This window comes from Cheilinus undulatus, linkage group 15 (genome assembly GCF_018320785.1).
Source record: "Cheilinus undulatus linkage group 15, ASM1832078v1, whole genome shotgun sequence".
Taxonomy (NCBI): Eukaryota; Metazoa; Chordata; class Actinopteri; order Labriformes; family Labridae; genus Cheilinus; species Cheilinus undulatus.
Window position 1 is genome coordinate 48,125,857 of NC_054879.1, and position 18,466 is coordinate 48,144,322.

At 41.4% G+C, this 18,466-nt stretch overlaps 1 protein-coding gene across 1 annotated transcript in view; it reads left to right on the forward strand.

The window, feature by feature from the left end:
* The first annotated feature begins 918 nt into the window (after window positions 1–918).
* The window catches only part of tmem198a (transmembrane protein 198a), a 69,437-nt gene continuing 51,889 nt past the window's right edge, over window positions 919–18,466 (forward strand). The window contains exon 1 of the mRNA XM_041807414.1: window positions 919–1,263. The gene's annotated coding sequence lies outside the window, so the exon portion shown is untranslated. The remainder of the gene's footprint in view (window positions 1,264–18,466) is intronic.

Here is an 18,466-nt window from a genome sequence, read left to right on the forward strand (position 1 = left end):
AAAAAGATATTTGTTTGATTGATAAGAATATGCCACAGTTTGACTTTATAATGGACCCCCAGGTTGGCTGGCCCCCAGAGCGCTCTCCCATTCTCCCCCCTGATAGACGGCCTTGTCTCCACATGATTATTCTTGAATGTTCCTGGCTGTGTTCAGCCACCTTCAGGGACAGTGGGGTCCCCGGTCTCTGGCACCTTTATTTTGGGGGTCCTGGGCTGAAAAGGTGAGAACCTCCGCTCTAAAGGAAAGAATGAGAACCTGTAGCCTATGGAGATGAGACACAGTCAGAGTAGTTAGGGGTGTTGTTAGACCAGGTCTTGCTTGAAGTGTCTTTTATTTCTGTGTGAAAACACCCATATATAATGTTAGAATGGTGTTTCTTGTATCTGTGATGATGGTAAACAGACTTCTCTGGCAGCTCTTTGTTGACACAGGTGGCCTCTGCTGGTGTAGCTCTCCAAGGTCCTGAACCAACCCGGGCTGCTGCTGACAGACAGCAGAGCATCAGCTCTCAGAGAGCAGGCCGGTCTTCTTATGCTCTGTGTTTCCCCTACTGTTACAACAGATGTAATTATATCTCTGTTACATAATCCGCTATAACCAGAAATCCTTCTTGCATGAGAGAAATGAAATGGTTGGTGAAGGAGGCCGAGTCAGATCTATAATTCCCCCTCTTTCCTCTATCTCTGACACTCACTCTCTCCTTCACCCTCTTCCTCCCGTCTCCTCCAGCCTCTTTATCCCCGACAATAACAACATTTGGCCACGAGTCACCAAGCCCATTCGTTCCCATACATTCACATGAATAGCTCCTCCGCACCCCCCCTCCGTTAGCGGAATGGTTTAACCCGTTATCCTCACGGCTACGGAGACACAGGGAGCACAAAGGGAGCACACACTGGTGGTTTAGTGGGGATATAATAGAGCAGCCTGATGTAAACATGGACTAAAAAACCGCCAGGCAGCAGCGTTTCCGTTTCCATTATCAGCCTTCAATATTGGATGAGGAGCTGGCTCTGTCTGGACGCTGAGAGGCAGCAGTGAAGAGTGGAGGAAGGACTGAGGAGTTGAGCTTTGTTCCGCCTGGAGTTGCTGTCTATTCTGGACCGAGTCCGGTTCGCTGACATGTAAATGTTGGGTTTTTCCAGCGGACCGAAGAGAAAAGTGGATACTCTCTGTCTTTCTTTGTTTAAAACTCAGTTCTCCTCTTTCTGGACTCCAGGGAGACAAAGGAAAGCGGGCTAATATGCTGCATTTCTCCAGGTAAGTGAGTTTTTCTTATACTAATTAGCCTTTTTGGTGTTGGCATAGCGCGTATTGGCGCCACAAACATCAAAGACTACCGCTTTTACCGGCTATCTCCACCCAACAACGGGCCAGTTTAAAATGTGACTGGGTAAAATGGTTCCCATGTGTCCGTCAGTGTAAATGGAAACTAGACACATGGAGGAGTAGCTGAGCTCTGCCATTGTTTCCCTCTATTGTTGTCAAAGCGGAGCTCTGGCACCCTCAGAGTACTAGGATGAGTCCTTCAGGATGTGTGGGAGAGACCGAACTCTGAGTGTGATACCCGGATGCATAATTGGGTTGGACTGCGTGTAAACACTGAGAGGCAAATTGATTTTTCAGCCGTCACGTGCAGCCCATATTCATCCACATCTGTGCATCTGCCAGCCTCTGAACAACAAAGCCTCCAGCCTCTATCACAGGGCTAATGACTCTATCCACAATACAGGAACACTGGCAGAAAACAGAGGAGTAGTTTCTGTTTCTTAGACCGTGTTTCCTCATCTGCTTTCTTCTGGAGGGCACAGTAACAGCACATGAAACATCATAATGAGTGCTTAGTCTGAGCAAAGAAGTAATTATAGGCAGCATAAGCCTGCTGAGCTTAGTGTGCAGGCATTTTTCTCTATTGCCTTTGTTAAACATGCATATTTTGTCTTTTTTTTTTTTACCACATACTGGCCTACTTACAGTCATGGATGAAAGTAATGGCACCCCTGGAATTTTTCCAGAAAATACACCATTTCTGCAGTTACAAATGTGTTTGGTATACATGTGTTTATTTCCTTTATGTGCATTGGAACAACACAAAAAATCTGAAGATAAAAAAACAAAATTGATATAATTTTACACAAAACTTAAAAAATGGGCTGGACCAAATTATTGTCACCCTCAACTTAATATTTGGTTTCACACCCTTGGGAAATAATAACTGAAACCAATCTCTTCCTAAAACCATCGACAAGCTTCTTACTCCTCTCAGCTGGAATTTTGGACCACTCTTCTTCTCCAAACTGCTCCAGGTCTCTCAGATTTGAAGGGTGCTTCTTCAACAGCAGTTCTGAGATCTCTCCATAGGTGTTCAATGGGATTTAGATCTGGACTCATTGCTGGCCACTTCAGAACTCTCCAGCTTTGTCTCCAACCATTTCTTGGTGCTTTCTGAGGTATGTTTGGGGTCATTGTCCTGCTGGAACACCCATGACCTCTGACCCAGACCCAGCTTTCTGACACTAGGCGCTACATTGCGGCCCAAAATCTTCTGATAGTCTCAGATTTCATGATTCCTGTCACACAGTCAAGGCACCCAGTGCCAGAGGCAGCAAAACAACCCCAAACATCCTTGAAGCTCCACCATGTTTGACTGTAGGTACTGTGTTCTTTTCTTTGTAGGCCTCATTCTGTTTTCTGTAAACAGTAGAATGACGTGCTTTTCCAAAAAGCTCTACCTTAGTCTCATCTGTCCACTAAATGTTCTCCCAGAAGGATTGAGGCTTACTCAGGTACATGTTTGCAAACTCCAGTCTGGCTTTTTTCTGTCTCTTTGTCAGCAGTGGGGTTCCCCTGGGTCTCCTGCCATAGCGATTCATCTCATTCAGATGACCACGTATGGTCCCAGCTGACACTTTTGCACCCTGAGTCTGCAGGACAGCCTGAATCTGTGTGGAAGTTGACTGAGGATGTTTATCCACCATTCCAACTATCCTGCGTTGCATTCTTTTGTCAGTTTTTCTCTTCTGTCCACGTCCAGGGAGATTAGCCACAGCTCCATGGTTATAAACTTCTTGATTATATTACACACAGTGGACAAAGGAATCTCAGGATCTCTGGAGATGGTCTTTAACCTTGAGATTGTTCATATTTTTACACTATTTTTCTTCTTAAGTCCTCAGACAGTTCTGGGCTCTTCTTCCTCTTCTCCATGCTTGGTGTGACACACACAGACACACAACACAAAGGCTGAGTCAACTTTTAGACATTCTAACTGGCTTCAGGTGTGATTTCTAGATTGCAGCACCTGTTACTGCCACAGGTGAGTTTAAAAGAGCATCACATGCTGGAAATAAAATGAGTTTTGTGTAAAATTATGTCAATTTTGTCTTTTTTCTTCAGATTTTTTGTGTTGGTCCAGTGCACATAAAGGAAATAAACACATGTATACCAAAAACATTTGTAACTGCAACAATTTCTGGGAGAAATGGTGAATTTTCTGGAAAAATTCCAGGGGTGCCAATATTTTCGCCCATGACTGTACGTGGTTAAATAAATCTCTAAAAGGATGAATTTGAAAATAGTACAGTGATCCATTCCTTGTGTTTTTTTGGTGCTTAGAACTTTTGATTACATTTAAATGTGGCCTGCATGAGTGCATTTGTGTCCACGTATGTCTGTATAGTGTTAATGAATAAAAGATAGTTTTGAATGTCACAGAAAAGAAATGAAAAAAGGAATTACAAGAGAGGGAAATGCAAATATGTAAATATTTGGCTTGCATGAGCTGCAGCCCTTTTTTCAGTTCTGTATTATTAAGATCTCTAAGGCTGTGTGAAAGGTTGACAAATGAGCATGCACAGTCTATTAGAACGAGTAAAATTACACCCTGAGATCTTTAGAGAATCAACGCTGTCTTTGACGGTCTGACAGGATAAGCAGGAAGGATGCAGAGGAAGAGAAACATCAATGAGACTAAGTGCATATGAACCGCTGCCCTGGTGTCAATCCTCAGAGTTTCTGACTTTGTAGAGCTGTTACATCTTTTAATAAGACTGCCCTACAGTTTGGGAGTCATTTTGTGGGATGATCTTTGAAGTTGTGGCCTTGGTTCTGGGAAATGAAACGCTAAATGAACCTTTACTGAACTTACCCTGCAGAGGATGGATCAGAGTTTAAAAAAAAAGCTGTGTTTTTCAGTCAGATATCAGTAATAAGCTCAGTGGGCATTAAGCTAGAGCTTCTCAAACTTTCCAGCCCCCAAAATAAAGGTGCCAGAGTCCGCAGACCCCCACTGTGCTGTGTGCAGGTTCACACTTTAGGATTTATACTTTGATTTCAGCATAAATTCTACCAAATGGCCATGTTTTTATTTTAGATTTAACTAATTTATGCATATATTTTGTATTCAAATGGGTAAAACACATAATTTTAAACAGGGCTGGCCTGCTGCAATTTTCAAACTGCAGAAGGTGCAATATTTCTTTAACCTGAAATTTCTGTCAAAATACCAGTTTATATCTTTATTTGCTGCACAGATGGTATGCATTGCATAATAATGCAATCATTCAAGTGCCATTTTTTAAGAATAATCTACAGAAAATCCTACTTTCTTCTTTTTGTACTTTTTTCTTATCAAATATGAGAACAACATAAAAATGTTCACGTCCTTCAATGCAACAGTTTATATCCAGTTTGTAGTACAAGCCAAAATCATCAGTTTTTTTTTTTAATCAGCCCTTGTTTAGTCTTAGATTGAGTTGGTTTTAATATAGAATGATTTATTTTTGTGTTGTTTTTGTGTTATTTAAATCGCAATTGAAATACTGGGTAAAAAAAACTCACAATTAGATAATTTTCCCAAATTGTTCAGTCTTAATTTTAAATCATTTAGAAATATTCTGTTTTTTGAAAGGCATCTGGTGACCCCCCCCCCCCCATGGTCCTGACCTGGCCCCTGACCCTGACCCTGCATTAGAGGATGTACTGCGGCCTCTTTACTGGAAAGGTCAGGGTTCACTCACCCATCCAACAGCTGATTTAGGACATAATGAGGCAGAAGAACAGAGTTAAACATTAGCTTTATTTGATTTATTTCATTCATACAAAAAACTACAGGAACCCAACAAAACTGCCAAAGAATGGCAGAAGAAAACAGCTCACTGCTGTTCTTTGTTCTTCTTTTAACAAAGAAATGTCGTCAAGTTCCGATAAAACTGGCGCTTTAGCAGCATCCACGCTAAGCTCCTCCTCCATAACTGCACCAGCTCTTGCTGCTGCTTGTTTACGTCACGACTCTGCTGCGCCTGAAAGTACCGCCCCTCGTCGCTGATTGGTCCTGTCACTTTCTAACCGGGCCCAAACGGTTCAGACGGGAGCTTTGAGAGATGAATTCACCAGTAGAAACACGGAAATGGGTGAATCCATCTGCTTTGCAAGGTTAGAGGGCAACCTGTTTTGAAAGTTTTCATAAATTCCCACAGTATTTCAGACCATGAATGCAGCACTCGTAGCCTAGCAACAGTCTACCCACAGTGCTCTGCATTGTTTTGAAGAAGTAGCCCCAAAATACAGTGTATAAAACATGTAGCTACAACTTTGAAAATTTAGTTTTATGCACTTTAAGATATGCCCGGGTAAAATGTCAGCAAAATAATTATTTACAGAATTTCATTTTATTTTTTTATTCTATTTCTTTTGTTTTTATTCAAGTGAAAAAAGAATTTCTCCTACCTCAGGTTATGGTCAAACACAGCTCTGTTGTTGTGTTTTTATGCACTTTTTTCATGTGCTTTTGTCATGTGGCCAAATTTAAAAGGGAGAATATGAATAAAAAGTGCAAATTTTTCATCAGATTGGTCTGTACTGGCTAGAAATTTACCAGCTGCTTACTGGGCACTGAACACGTCTGGCTCGGCTACATTTCTTGATTTTAAAAATTTGGCTCAAGTTGAATTTATAATTGAATAGACCTGAAGTAGATTATACACACAATACATAAAAAACAACAAAACACAACAAACACAATAGCCTCTCAACAGTTCATTAGTCCAATGCTAATTCAGGTGACTCTAATCCTTCCCTCAGTGATAGCATGGAGCATTTCTAAGCTCCAGAGAGATGGTTAGGGTTAGAAGATCGTCAGTCCACACCCGACCACAACAAGCAGACTGAGCAAGCATGAGCAACAACAGTCAGACTACCGCCGTCAGTGAACCAGTGACAGGACATTTAAAATGCATCCCAATACTAGGGCTGGGAGACAAAATCCATACAGCATAGTATCACAATAAATGGTCTGGTGATTTATCGTATCGTCTCGTCAACCAAGAATCCTTTTTTTTTTCAAATTAATTGCTAACATGACCTGAAGTCTTTGATAACAGAAAAATAAAATCAATAATTTGTCCAGCGAGGTCGGCAGAGGTGACGGTTATAGGGCAGGAGAAAGAACAACGAACATGGCGGCACCAGGAGAAGGACGTTAGGAAAGAAAGCAGGGCACCAATGAGACGGACACACGAGGTTAGCGAGAAGTGCGACATGAAAATAAACCAGATCAACATTGCAATTTCTGCTGAAATTTCATGGGGATGCTGAGAACTGTGGAAGAACTGCTGAAAATAGTCAAAAGCACAAAAAGCTGAAAATAGCATAAAAATAGTATAAAAAGGCATAACAGTAGCGGAAAATAGTATTCAATAGCTCAAAAAAGGATAAAGTAGCTGAAAATAGCCTAAAAAAAACTGAAAGCAGCCTTAAAATAGATGAAAATAGCATAAAAATAGCTGATTTTGGCCTTCAAATAGATGAAAATAGCCAAAAAATAGCTGAAAGTAGCCTAGAAATAGCTGAAAATAACAGAAAAAGCTGAAAAATGGCATATAATGGCATAAGAGTAGCTAAATATGGTATTCAGTAAGTCCAAAAAGGATAAAAAAAATAGCTGAAAGTAGCCTTGAAATAGAGGAAAAAAGCATAAAAATAGCTGAAAGTAGCCTTAAAATAGCTGAAAGTAGCCTCAAAAACGCTGAAAGTAGCATAAAAATAGCTGATTTTGGCCTTAGAGTACCTTAAAATTGCATTAAATAGCTGTAAAAGCATTGAAATAGCTGAAAATAGCATGAAAATAGCCATACTTGTGAGGGCACTCACTCTTGCTGCTCAGGGTGGGAAAATCAACTAAGTGCAGGGCCAGGTGTGTGTGTGGCGGATTGGCCTTGATTGTGTCCAGGTGTGGGGAGCTTACTTAAACTCCTGGGCTCCACTGCCCTGTGCTGACTCATTATCTCACCATCAGAGATTCTGAGCGCATCTCTCTGGGTTTTCTCTTGTGTGAGTGGAAATAAGAATCTCCTGAAACAATCTGATAATCTTTCTGAGTTGTTAGAATTACCTGGTACCCAAATATAGTTGTGAGTCAGTGCTGAGTACCTTTACTCAGTAATTTTTGAGGAATAATAATAAACAAAAGGGCCGACGCGAATATCAATAGTGTGGATGCTCAGCATCCACTAAATACTTCAGAAATATGACAAACACGCGGGCAAGACTAATGCTGAATCAGCTAAACAGTTGAAAAAATGGTATAGATCGTAATATATGGTATCTCAATACTCACAGTACTTCGAAATGTTAAAAATCGCAATAATGGCGCGCCGGTGGTCGAGTGGTTGGGGCGCATGCCATGTACGCAGGCGACCCGGGTTCAAATCCGGCCCGTGGCACTATTTCCTGCATGTCTCTCCCCGCTCTCTCCTCTGTTTCCGACTCTATCCCCTGTCCTATACTATCAAAAAAAGGCCAAAAATAAATCTTAAAAAAAAAAAAAAAAAAAAAAAAATCGCAATAATAATTCATGACCCAAGTATGGTGATAATATCGTATCGCGGGGCGACCAGTGATTCCCACCCCTACTGAATACTAGCTTTTAGATTCGATAATGTCCCGATGGTCCAGTCAAAAACGCTCTTTTCTGCCTGTTCTTGGCCAGAGGATCCAAACTTTCCCTCCTCTTCTTCCTAAACATCTGTCATGGACATCTCTAGATGCCACTCTTCATTCTTGCTGCCAGGTTACCATCAGCTAGGTCAGTGTTTGGAACGCCAACAGGCTGAAGCACAGGGTGGAAATGTGACATTTTCCTGGGATTGAGTCCCAAACTTCAAAAAATCAATTAAAACATTTTGACTGATATCCACATATGGTGCTTTCTGATAGTTATGTAATCACAGCCAGAGCCAAGCAGTCCCCAGACGCAGGACTGCGGCCAAAAGAACAGGTTTAGAGCTGATGAGACGTCTGGCCAGAGCTCAGAAAAATGTGTCTCCTAATACCGTTTTAGTTTCCTCTGCTGCTGACGAAAGAGGGACTTAAAAACACCTCTAGTTTCATCTCAACCTCTTCAAAATGTAATTTGATTTAAACTCATGAGAAAAATGAGCCGAACACAGTAAGACAAAGATTTTCAGGATACAGAGAATGCTTTCATGCTGTATTTGTTAAAGCAGAGGTAAAAATGTCCTCATCCTCCAGTGTTTCATCTGTTTGAGGCAGATCTAAGATAGGGATGCTTTCATAGATCCCAGTGTGGAGGAGAGGAAGGACACCAGGGAGGATTTCATTCATGCATTCGTACAGTCCAAGGATTGCTGTTGTTGCTATGCTCTCGCTGTGCGGTATGTTTGACGATGGGTTATATAAGTTCAGCCAACATCAGCCAAAAGACTTAAGACAGAGCACAAAATGTCTACAGGGGCTTCAGTGTCTGACAAAGCTCGTCTGCAAACGGCCTGAGTGTTTCTGTTCTACAGAGATGAGCAGCGACAGACAGGGGAAGTGAGCTATTAGAGCATTAATATCAAACTAGAGAAGGTGGAGGCAGATTTTACATCATAATAATGAAAGTGAGAAAATGGCTGAAAAAAGGGAAAAAGACAAAAATAGTCAGAAAGGAGAGGGAAGAGGAAGGCTGAGAGAAAGGCCAGCGTCTATCCTAATCCCATTAATTCACACCAGTGCTGTCCTCCCCTCTGGCATCTTTACATGAACACACACCACACACAGACACGTTAGTTCTGCTCAAACACACTCCTGTTCGCCATAAAGCTCGCCACCACGCTGCCTGGATGTGCATTTAATGATCGGCGCTCTCTAACAGCTGACGTGTGGCGTTCATGGGGCCGTCGTAGAATGAGGACAGCATCACGTTTGCTTCCACCACATCTGACCTACAGCCGCCAAAAGCCCTCTGGCTGTTTGTGTGCACGGCCGTCGTGTCAGACCCCCTCTATGACCTCTGAGCGGACGCGTGTGCTGCATCCATGGAGAAATTCAAACATCTGAAAAATGACGTGCAGAACTTTGAGTAAGGGTTTCTGTGCAGCACATATGAGCACTGAGCGTGCTCTGTCTCAGTCAGCAGACGTGAAGAAGCATCCTCAGGAGAACTGTGAGTGACTGATAGTTAGACTGAATGTAGTCCACTGGATATTCCTCATTTGTAATGTAAAATAACATTGTATGTTTGTGGATGAGTGTGCCAGCACTGGCAAATATCAACAGAGAGCAAATGGAGCCAGCAGAGCTCCATCTGAAAGCAGTAATTCAGCCTGAGTCCACAGAGAGATTCAGCTCTGATAGAAACGCAGAGATTGGAGGAATGTGTGTGTGCTATTGGCTTTTATTCACTCCATCATAGAAAACAATTTAGAGAAAAAAGAGAGAACGAGCAGCTCCTGAGAGCGACTTTCATTGGTTATAAAGCAGACTGAGACATCTCTAAAGCAGGGGTTCTCAACCTTTTCAGCCCAGGACCCCAAAAATAAAGGAGCCAGAGACCGGGGACCCCCACTGGACCTGAAGGTGGTTGAACACAGCCAGGAACAGTCTAGGATCTTGGGCAGAAAAGGCCGCCTATTAGGGGGGATAAGGAGGAGAGCTTTAACCTGAAAAATTACCACTCTTACAGAAGAAACAAGTGTATTTTTTATTCATTTGTGTGGTAGATAGCCTCCTTAAAAATGGGTTAAAATCTTTTTTGTTAAAACAGATAAAATGGGTGAACAATGGCAAAAAATGGTGGAATAAGGTGGTAAAACTGGATTTTAAAAGTAGTAGACATTGGTTGGAATGGGAAAAAATGTGATAAAATTGGCAAAAAATAAGCAAAAAGTGGCAAAAATGGGCCTAGATAGTGGTAAGGCAAAATAAAAGGTGGCTGAATTTACTTTAAATTGGCAAAAATGGGTGGAAAATTTGGTGAAATGGGATGAAAAATTAATATAAAATGGCAACAAAGGTTAACTAAGACAGAAAAATGGGCAGAAATGGGTTAAACTGGTAAAAATGAGCAAATCAAATTGTGAGATGTGGTAAAAAAGTGGTTAATAGAGGCAATAAGGGGTCAACAGAGGCAACAAGAGGTGTAAGGTGGCAAGACTTGGTTTAGAAGCGGCAAAAACAGGCAGAAAAAAGTGTTGGAAAGGGTTTGAAATCGGAAAAATGGCTATTAAGTGGCAAAAATGTATTAAAATGAGGCAACCATTGGTGGGAAAAAGTGATAAAAACAGGTTAAAATTTAGCAAAACTGGTGTAAAGTGGCAACAGTGTCATTCAAAGATGTTATGTTTCTTTCAGGCATCTGGGGACCCCCTCTCAGTGTCTCGCGACCCCAGATGGGGTCCAGACCCCAAAGTTGAGAACCACGTCTCTAAAGCAGGGGTCCTCAATGTTGGGGTTGGGACCCCATTTCAGACACTGAGAGGGGGTCTCCAGAAGCCCTAAAAGAACTAAGATCATTTTTAAATTACACCGTTGCCACTTTACACCAATTTTGCCAATTTTAACCCGTTTTTGTCATTTTAAACCCTTCCACCAGTTTTTTCTGCCTGTTTTTGCCACTTTTCAAACAAATCTTGCCACTCTCTGCCTATTGTTGGCTCTGCTGACACATTTTTGCCACTATTAACCCCTTTAACTACTTTTTAAGCCTGTTTCACATTTAATAAGCCCATTTTTGCCAGTTTCTGACTTATTTTGCCCCAGCTAACCCTTTTTGCCAGTTTATATTAATTTTCATCCCATTTTCCCAAATTTCCACCTATCTTTGCCATTTTAACACCATTTCAGCCACTTTTGAATCCCATTTTACAACTCAATATGCCCATTTTTGCCACTTCAACCCATTTTTTTGGTTATTTTTTGCCACTTTTTAAAACATTTTTGTCATTTCTAAGCCATTTCTGCTACTTTTAAAATCTTATTTCACCACCTCTCCCACCAGTTTTTGACATTATTAGCCCTTTTTAGCTATTTTTTACATTTTAAAGAGGGCTACTTCCTACACAAATGAAGTGTGTTTCTTTGCTAAGAGTGGTCGTTATTCAGGTTAAATATAAAACACCACAGCTTAACTTTACAATGGACCATAATTTTGCTGCCCCCCAGTTTGGCTGGGCCCCAGAAAGCTCTCCCATTTTCCCCCTTGTCTCCACATGACTATTCTTGAATGTTTCTTCGCTGTGTTCAGCCACCTTCAGGTCCAGTGGGGGTCCCCGGTCTCTGGCATCTTTATTTTGGGGGTCGTGTTTTGAAGGAGCAGACAGGAGAATGAGGATTTGGTTCCACTGGTTATTCTGCTGTTATCACTGGATAGAGACAGTAACCACCACCCAAATAACCTTTTGGCATTTCACACTGCAGAGTTTTACAGAGACTGTTACACTATATTGCCAAAAGTATTCACTCACCCATCCAAATAATGTAAATCAGGTGTTCCAGTCACTTCCATGTCCACAGGTGTATAAAATCATCACCTAGGCATGCAGACTGTTTCTACAAACATTAGTGAAAGAATGGCTCGCTCTCAGGAGCTCAGTGAATTCCAGCGTGGTACTGTGATAGGATGCCACCTGTGCAACAAGTCCAGTGGTGAAATTTCCTGGCTCCTAAATATTCCCCAGTCAACTGTCAGTGGTATTAGAACAAAGTGGAAGCCATCGGGAACTACTGGAGTTTGACAGCCGTGTTTGAGACTCAAAATTTAAAATATTGAATCATATTTTGAATTTTAATTTCATGATGATAAATTTTATTTCATATTTTGACCTTTTAAACTCATGATTTTGACTTTCTTTCCCATATATTTGCCTTTAAAAACATTATTTTTTAATTTCATGTTTGACCTTTTTTAACTAATTTACTTTTCTCAGATTGTGAGCCTTTAAACTGATCTTTTAAACTTTTTAAATGTCAGAATCATTTATCGCCAGTGCTTAGATTTTTTTCATATTTTATTACTGGTGAAACAAGGTTGACTGTTTCTGGTTTAAAAGGTGACCCTGTTAGGCCCCCAGGTTAGTCCTGAATCCAGAATCCGGCCCCTGCTGTGACTGAGTTTGACACCCCTGGTCTAAAATGTCAAACTATGGGATTATGCAGTCAAAGTTTAGAGATGAAAATATGAGGTAAAATACAAAATAATTGGTTAAAAAGGCCAAAATATCACTAGAATTAGAATTATGAATCTTAAAGCTCAAAATATTATATGAGGAGTGAAAATTATGAGTACAAATGCTCAAAGTATGAAATAAAAAGTCAGAATCCTGTTTGAGTCCTAATCGTGAGATGCTAGATTAAAAATGTGAAACTAAAACACAAATTAGTTTCTTTTCCCACATTCCTGACTTCTTATCTAAATATTTTTACTCCTTTTTCAGATTTTATGACTTAACAAGGAAATCTTAAATCATCAGGATAAGTTCACATTTTTATACCTGAGTAAAGCTGCAGACCTCAGACTGATGGGACAGTTAGAACAGAAATAAGAGATCATCTAAGGCAGGGGTTCTCAACCTTTTCAGTCTGTGACCCCCCAAATAAAGGAGCCAGAGACCGGGGACCCCCACTGGACCTGAAGGTGGTTGAACACAGCCAGGAACATTGTAGAACAGCCATGTGGAGACGAGGCCGTCCATGAGGGGAGAGCTTTCTGGGGCCCAGCCAAACTGGTGACCCATGGAGGTCAGCAAAATCCTGGTCCACTGTCCAGCTAAGCTGTGATACCTGTACTTTATAAAGAACCTGAAAAATAACCGCTCTAATCAAAGAAAGAAATATCTTTTTTAATCATTTGTGTAGTAAATAGCCTTCTTAGAAAGGTAAATCCCTTTGTTAAAAAGAATCTAAATGGGTTAAAAATTGCAAAAATGGTGGAAAAGGAGGGGAAACTGGATTTTAAAAGTAGAAGAAATGGGTTAGAAGAGGCAAAAATTAGATAAAAATTGCAAAGAAAAAAAGGGGCATAAATAGTGGTAAAAGAGAGTTAGAAAGAGGCTGAAAAGGCTTCAAATGGGCAAAAATGGGTGAAAATTTGGTGAAATGGGATGAAAAATTGATGTAAACTGGCAAAAACTGTTAACTGAGAAAGAAAAAATAGATATTGATGTTGGCTGAAATTACTTAAACTGGAAAAAATGGGCATATCAAATGGTGAAATGTGGTTAAAATGGGAAAAATTGGGCATAAAAAGCAGTAAAATGGGGTTAATAGTGGCAGTAATGGGTCAACAGAGGTAATATTAGGCTTAAGCTGCAAGAACTGGTTTAGAAGTGGCAAAAACAGGAATAAAAAAGTGGTGGAAAGGGTTAAAAATGGGCAAAAATGAGTTTTAACTGGTAAAAATGTGCTAAAATTAGTGGGGAAAATGATAACAATTGATTAAAATTTGGCTAAATTTGTGTAAAGTGGCAACAGTGTAATTTAAAATATTCTTAGTTTTTGTTAGGGAATCTGGAGGCCCCCTCTCAGTGTCTCGTGACCCCAAAGGGGGTCCCGACCTCAAGGTTGAGAACCACTGGACTAAGGGGCTGGATTTATCTGTTCCAGGGGCCGGATTTGGCTCCCGGGCCTTGAGTTTGACACCTGTGTTTTATACACATGCATTATTGTATTTAAAAGCTAAAGTTTGGAGCTAGCCTAATTTCCACATTATACACCTGTTTTCTTACATTAACAACAAATACTGAGGTGTACAGGACATCCTAAGACAGGGATGCACCAACTGATGGTTTTAACACCAGTATCTGCTGAGCCTGTTCACAAATATCAGCTGAATAATGTGGAATAAGCAGATCTCAGTTACCAGCGTTTACCTCTGTTGTGTCTAATCAGTTTTACGCGGGCGTCTATATCCAGCTGCTGCATCAAATAAGAGATTCTTCACAGATGTGACTAGTTATGATCTGTTTTCATGGTCAAACATGAGAGAAAATGTTGGCACAGTGAAATAAACACCCATCAGTTTACTCTGAATCTTTATTTCATTCATTTTGAATGGGAGATTTGAAGAACACTCCTAGAGTCCTGAAAGCGTCAGCTCATGTGGGACGTACTGACAGACGCTGCTTAATGAGTCTATGAGGGGTTGGAGAAGACACCCACTCTAAGTAGGTAGAGTGTTAAAGAAGGAGAGGAGTAGTTAAAAGCAGTGCAGAGATAAATGATGGTGAGGAGGAACGCTGAAAGAGTGAGCTGTAATCTGATGAAAGCCTCTTTACTTCCCTGTCACCTCACCTTCAAGCCACAAGCAATGACCACGGCTTACAGGCGGATCAATGCTGAGGCCGCCAACCTACAGGCACACCAATGCACACACATTCTCCTAAACAGTGTGGAGATCGCCTCATTCTAACAGCTCTGGAGCTGCAGATAAACACAACAGACACACACCTGCACCACACAGCAGTCTTCACCTTCACACTGGGCTCTAGCTCTACAGAAACATTTCTCTGGACATGCTTTTCCTCTTGGCGTTTGTGTGTTTTTGCATGCATGTCAGTGTGTGTGGGTTGGGCTGGTGCATGGGTCTATAGGTCACTCAGACATCTCAATAAACTCCGAGCTCCAAAGGAGTGAGGGAGTGTGAGAAGGAAGCCAAAGCGCCCATACTAATCACCCTCCCGCATTTAAACTTAATGACCCGGGCAACCGAATGACCCAGAGAAAGGCCGTTTCATTCTGAGTGTCCTCGAGTCAGGGCCTTATTTTACTGGACACAAAAAGGCAAATAAAGAAGATGGAAGCATGAAGGAGACGATCATCTGATTTAAAGATCATCTGGATGGAAGGAAAACAGTGAAAGAACAGCACAGATGTTCTCATAGCGGTTTATTTCACGTCTCAGAATGCAAAAAGGCTGACATCAAGAGCCAAACCAACTCCAGCACAACGAGAGAGCAAAAATATCTCTATACCTACTAGGGGTGTACACAGATAGCCGGGTGAACAGCTGACTCTGGACCTATTTGTAGTCAGCACGAAGATTGGGAGTCAGTTAAACTCATTTTTAACCTTTTTTATCACCAGTTCAGGCCCACAGTAGACACTTTCCTTTCAGTTATGCTAATTTCATAGACATTTGTGTCTCAGTTTGTTTTGACTTTCTGTTTGATTATGAAGACTTTCTCTGGTTGGTTTATTGCTACGTTGTTTATTTTGTGAATCCTTGATTTTTGGCTATTTCTACGTCTGTTAAAGCACTTTGTAAACATCTGTTTTTAAAGCTGCTATATAAATGAAGTTATTATTGTTACCTCCGCCAAGGAGGTCATGTGATCGGGTGGGTTTAGTTTGTTTGTTTGTTTGTTTGTTTGTTTGCAACATAACTCAAAAAGCTGTGGACGGATTTTGATGAAATTTTCAGGAAATGTCAGAAATGGCATAAGGAAGAACTGATTAGATTTTGGGACTGGTCTGGATCACTGTCTGGATTCAGGAATTTTTTTAAGGATTCTGTACTATTGGGAGATAGGGCTAATGGTGGAGGTCTGCGCTGTTACCACTTTACACCAGGAGATGGCAGACATGAGTAACTTCAATCCCAGCAGCATTTGTGGGTGTGTTTCTATTCAAAGTTTTGGAGTTTATAGAGTTTGAAAGACGCACGCCCGGTCGAGGGGACGAGTCGGAGCGAAATAGAGAGAAAGACAGCGAATTGTAGTGAGAATACTCACAATGCTGGGAGGAATAGAGGAATATTCACCCTCTGACATGACTTCCAGTCGTCTGGTGAGACCATGGGTGAGACTGTCAGTGCATCTGTTGGCACCGGCAGGAAACGCTTCCACCATGACAGTCCACACATAGCAAAGCCAATGCTTTACCTCACCGTGTTTCCACAGGAGGAGTAATCAGCGAACACCATGGTGGGGGGCACATGGGGACGGATCCAGGAATGTTTTAAAGGATTCTTCACTATTGGGAGATAGGGCTGATGGAGGAGGTCTGAGCCCTGTGAGTGCTTTTCTAGTTATTATTATTAAATGCTCAGTCTAAACTGTAATGCAGCAGCCCACCACTAGTAGCCACTGTAGGTGTTCTCAATGATTACTGCTAGCTGCGTTAGCACTGATAGCATCTCACAGAACCAGCACGGTTTAGCACCTACTGATCTAGAAAATGGGAATAAAGCTGTCCAGGTCACTCAGACTGTGGATATTTGCCAGCAATGAGGATTGAAGCCAAGCACTGCTAGACTAGCATTAGCACTAGTACTAGCACTGCTAGTACTGCCAATGTTAGCCACATTCTACCAACCAACACTGTGACCTCTGTTTACAGAATGTAAATTCAGTGAGCATACGACCAAAATATCAAACATGTCAGAAATCCATCCGACCAGTCAAGAGCAGCTGGTCAGGTCATAGTTGGGTCATGTTCAGTTGTCGTATCCCCGAGTCATGTGACTCAAAAACGTGTCTGACTCGGGTCAAATACACTGAGCTTAAGTCACAAGTTTCTCTCCTTCCTCTCCTTTCCATGAGTTTAGTCATTTGTTGGAATGTTTGCCAAAGAAATGCAGCCAAAGTTGATCAGGTTGTTATTTCTGTGAAGAATTTAAACCAAACCAAGTTTGGGAAAGCTTTGAGTTTTCCCACAGCAGTTCTCCTGTCATTAAACCCTGTTGTGCCACTACTGAAAGCATCCCTGAGTGGGCTGGGATGGGGTTCATGTATAAAGCAACAAGGCATGAAACATGGTGGAGCCTCTCAGGCCCCGTTTACACGACAACATTTTGCTTTGTTTTCTGTTTTCGTTTCCAAAAAGTTCCACGTTCAGACGGCAACGTTTTCAAAACGATGTCCGTTCACACGAGACTGCAGGAAACACCAAAAATGATGTAGTATACATGCCAGGCCAGTAGATGGCGGTGTGATTTTGCAATGAACCAAAATTAGCACATGCACACAGACACTTCCTTCCTCTGAACATAAGTAGGAGTGCAGCGCTTTCCCCCTACTGTGTAAGCATCCAAGATGGCACGCAGGACTTTTGTTTGGACCGATCTCCGCTGATCCAAGTGACGGTGAGGTAAATCAACACTGTGGCGGAGAAGTACCGTTAAATTCAAAAGAGTGAGGAGCACGAACAGTACACTGGTGTCGGCCATCTTTGTTTTGTTTTGGGCTTCCATCCACACATGTGTCATAAGCCTGCTCGCACATGGATATCCACTCTGGAGCCCGTTTCCAAAAGTTCAATTTTCAGGCACCAAAACGCCGTTGCTGTGCAAACGTACGCCCAAAACGCTACAAACCTTTTGCGTTTTCACTCGAAAATGTCATGTTAACAGGACCATAGTGACATGCAGAAAATGTCCTGTAGGTGTAAACACACAGCTGAGAACAACAAACCCAGCTCCCCTGTCACCACCTTTTTGGACAGCTATTACTCCACAATATATTTGATCAGGATATCTGTTATTATACCTGAGCCAAGCTGAAACAAGCTAAACTAATGTCAGCTGTATCTGCTGAAACTCTGATGACTAACTCAGCCTCTGTCAGCTCTGATGTTTGCTGTCGTCATTGTAAAAATACCTAAACAGACACATTCTGGGGTTTAAGTAATATTTGTACTGTTCACTAGTTATGCTTATGAAACATTAGGGGATGTAAATGTTTCTGAATCAGCCTCTACACTCACAGTCTTATCAGGATATGAATAAACATGGAGGAGGAGGAAACGGACAGAAAGGAAATTGGATGGAAACAGAAAGAAGAAAGCAATCAAAGGAAGAAAGGGCAGTGTTGCCTGAGACTTCTGAAGCTTGTAAAACAAATTTTCAGGGAGATTTCTGAATGTTTTTACTCTGCCAGTTCAAAAAGTTGTCATTATCAAATATAAAGGCAAATACGATTAAAAGGCTCACTGAAAATGTTTCTGGGATTTTTATATTTAACGTGTGTAGAATATGTGGAGTAGTTTTTATGCCGTCAGCATTCAAAGATGGAGAAGTAGAGGCTTTTCTTTTACAGCTAAACAAGCAACGCTCATTTATTTATTATTTATTTATTTATTTATTTAGATGTATTTCAGCAGGAAAGCCTCTCTGAGATTAAGAACCTCATTACTAGAGTGTCCTGGCAGCAGCACGCTCACAGACTTACAGACATGAAACATGAAACAT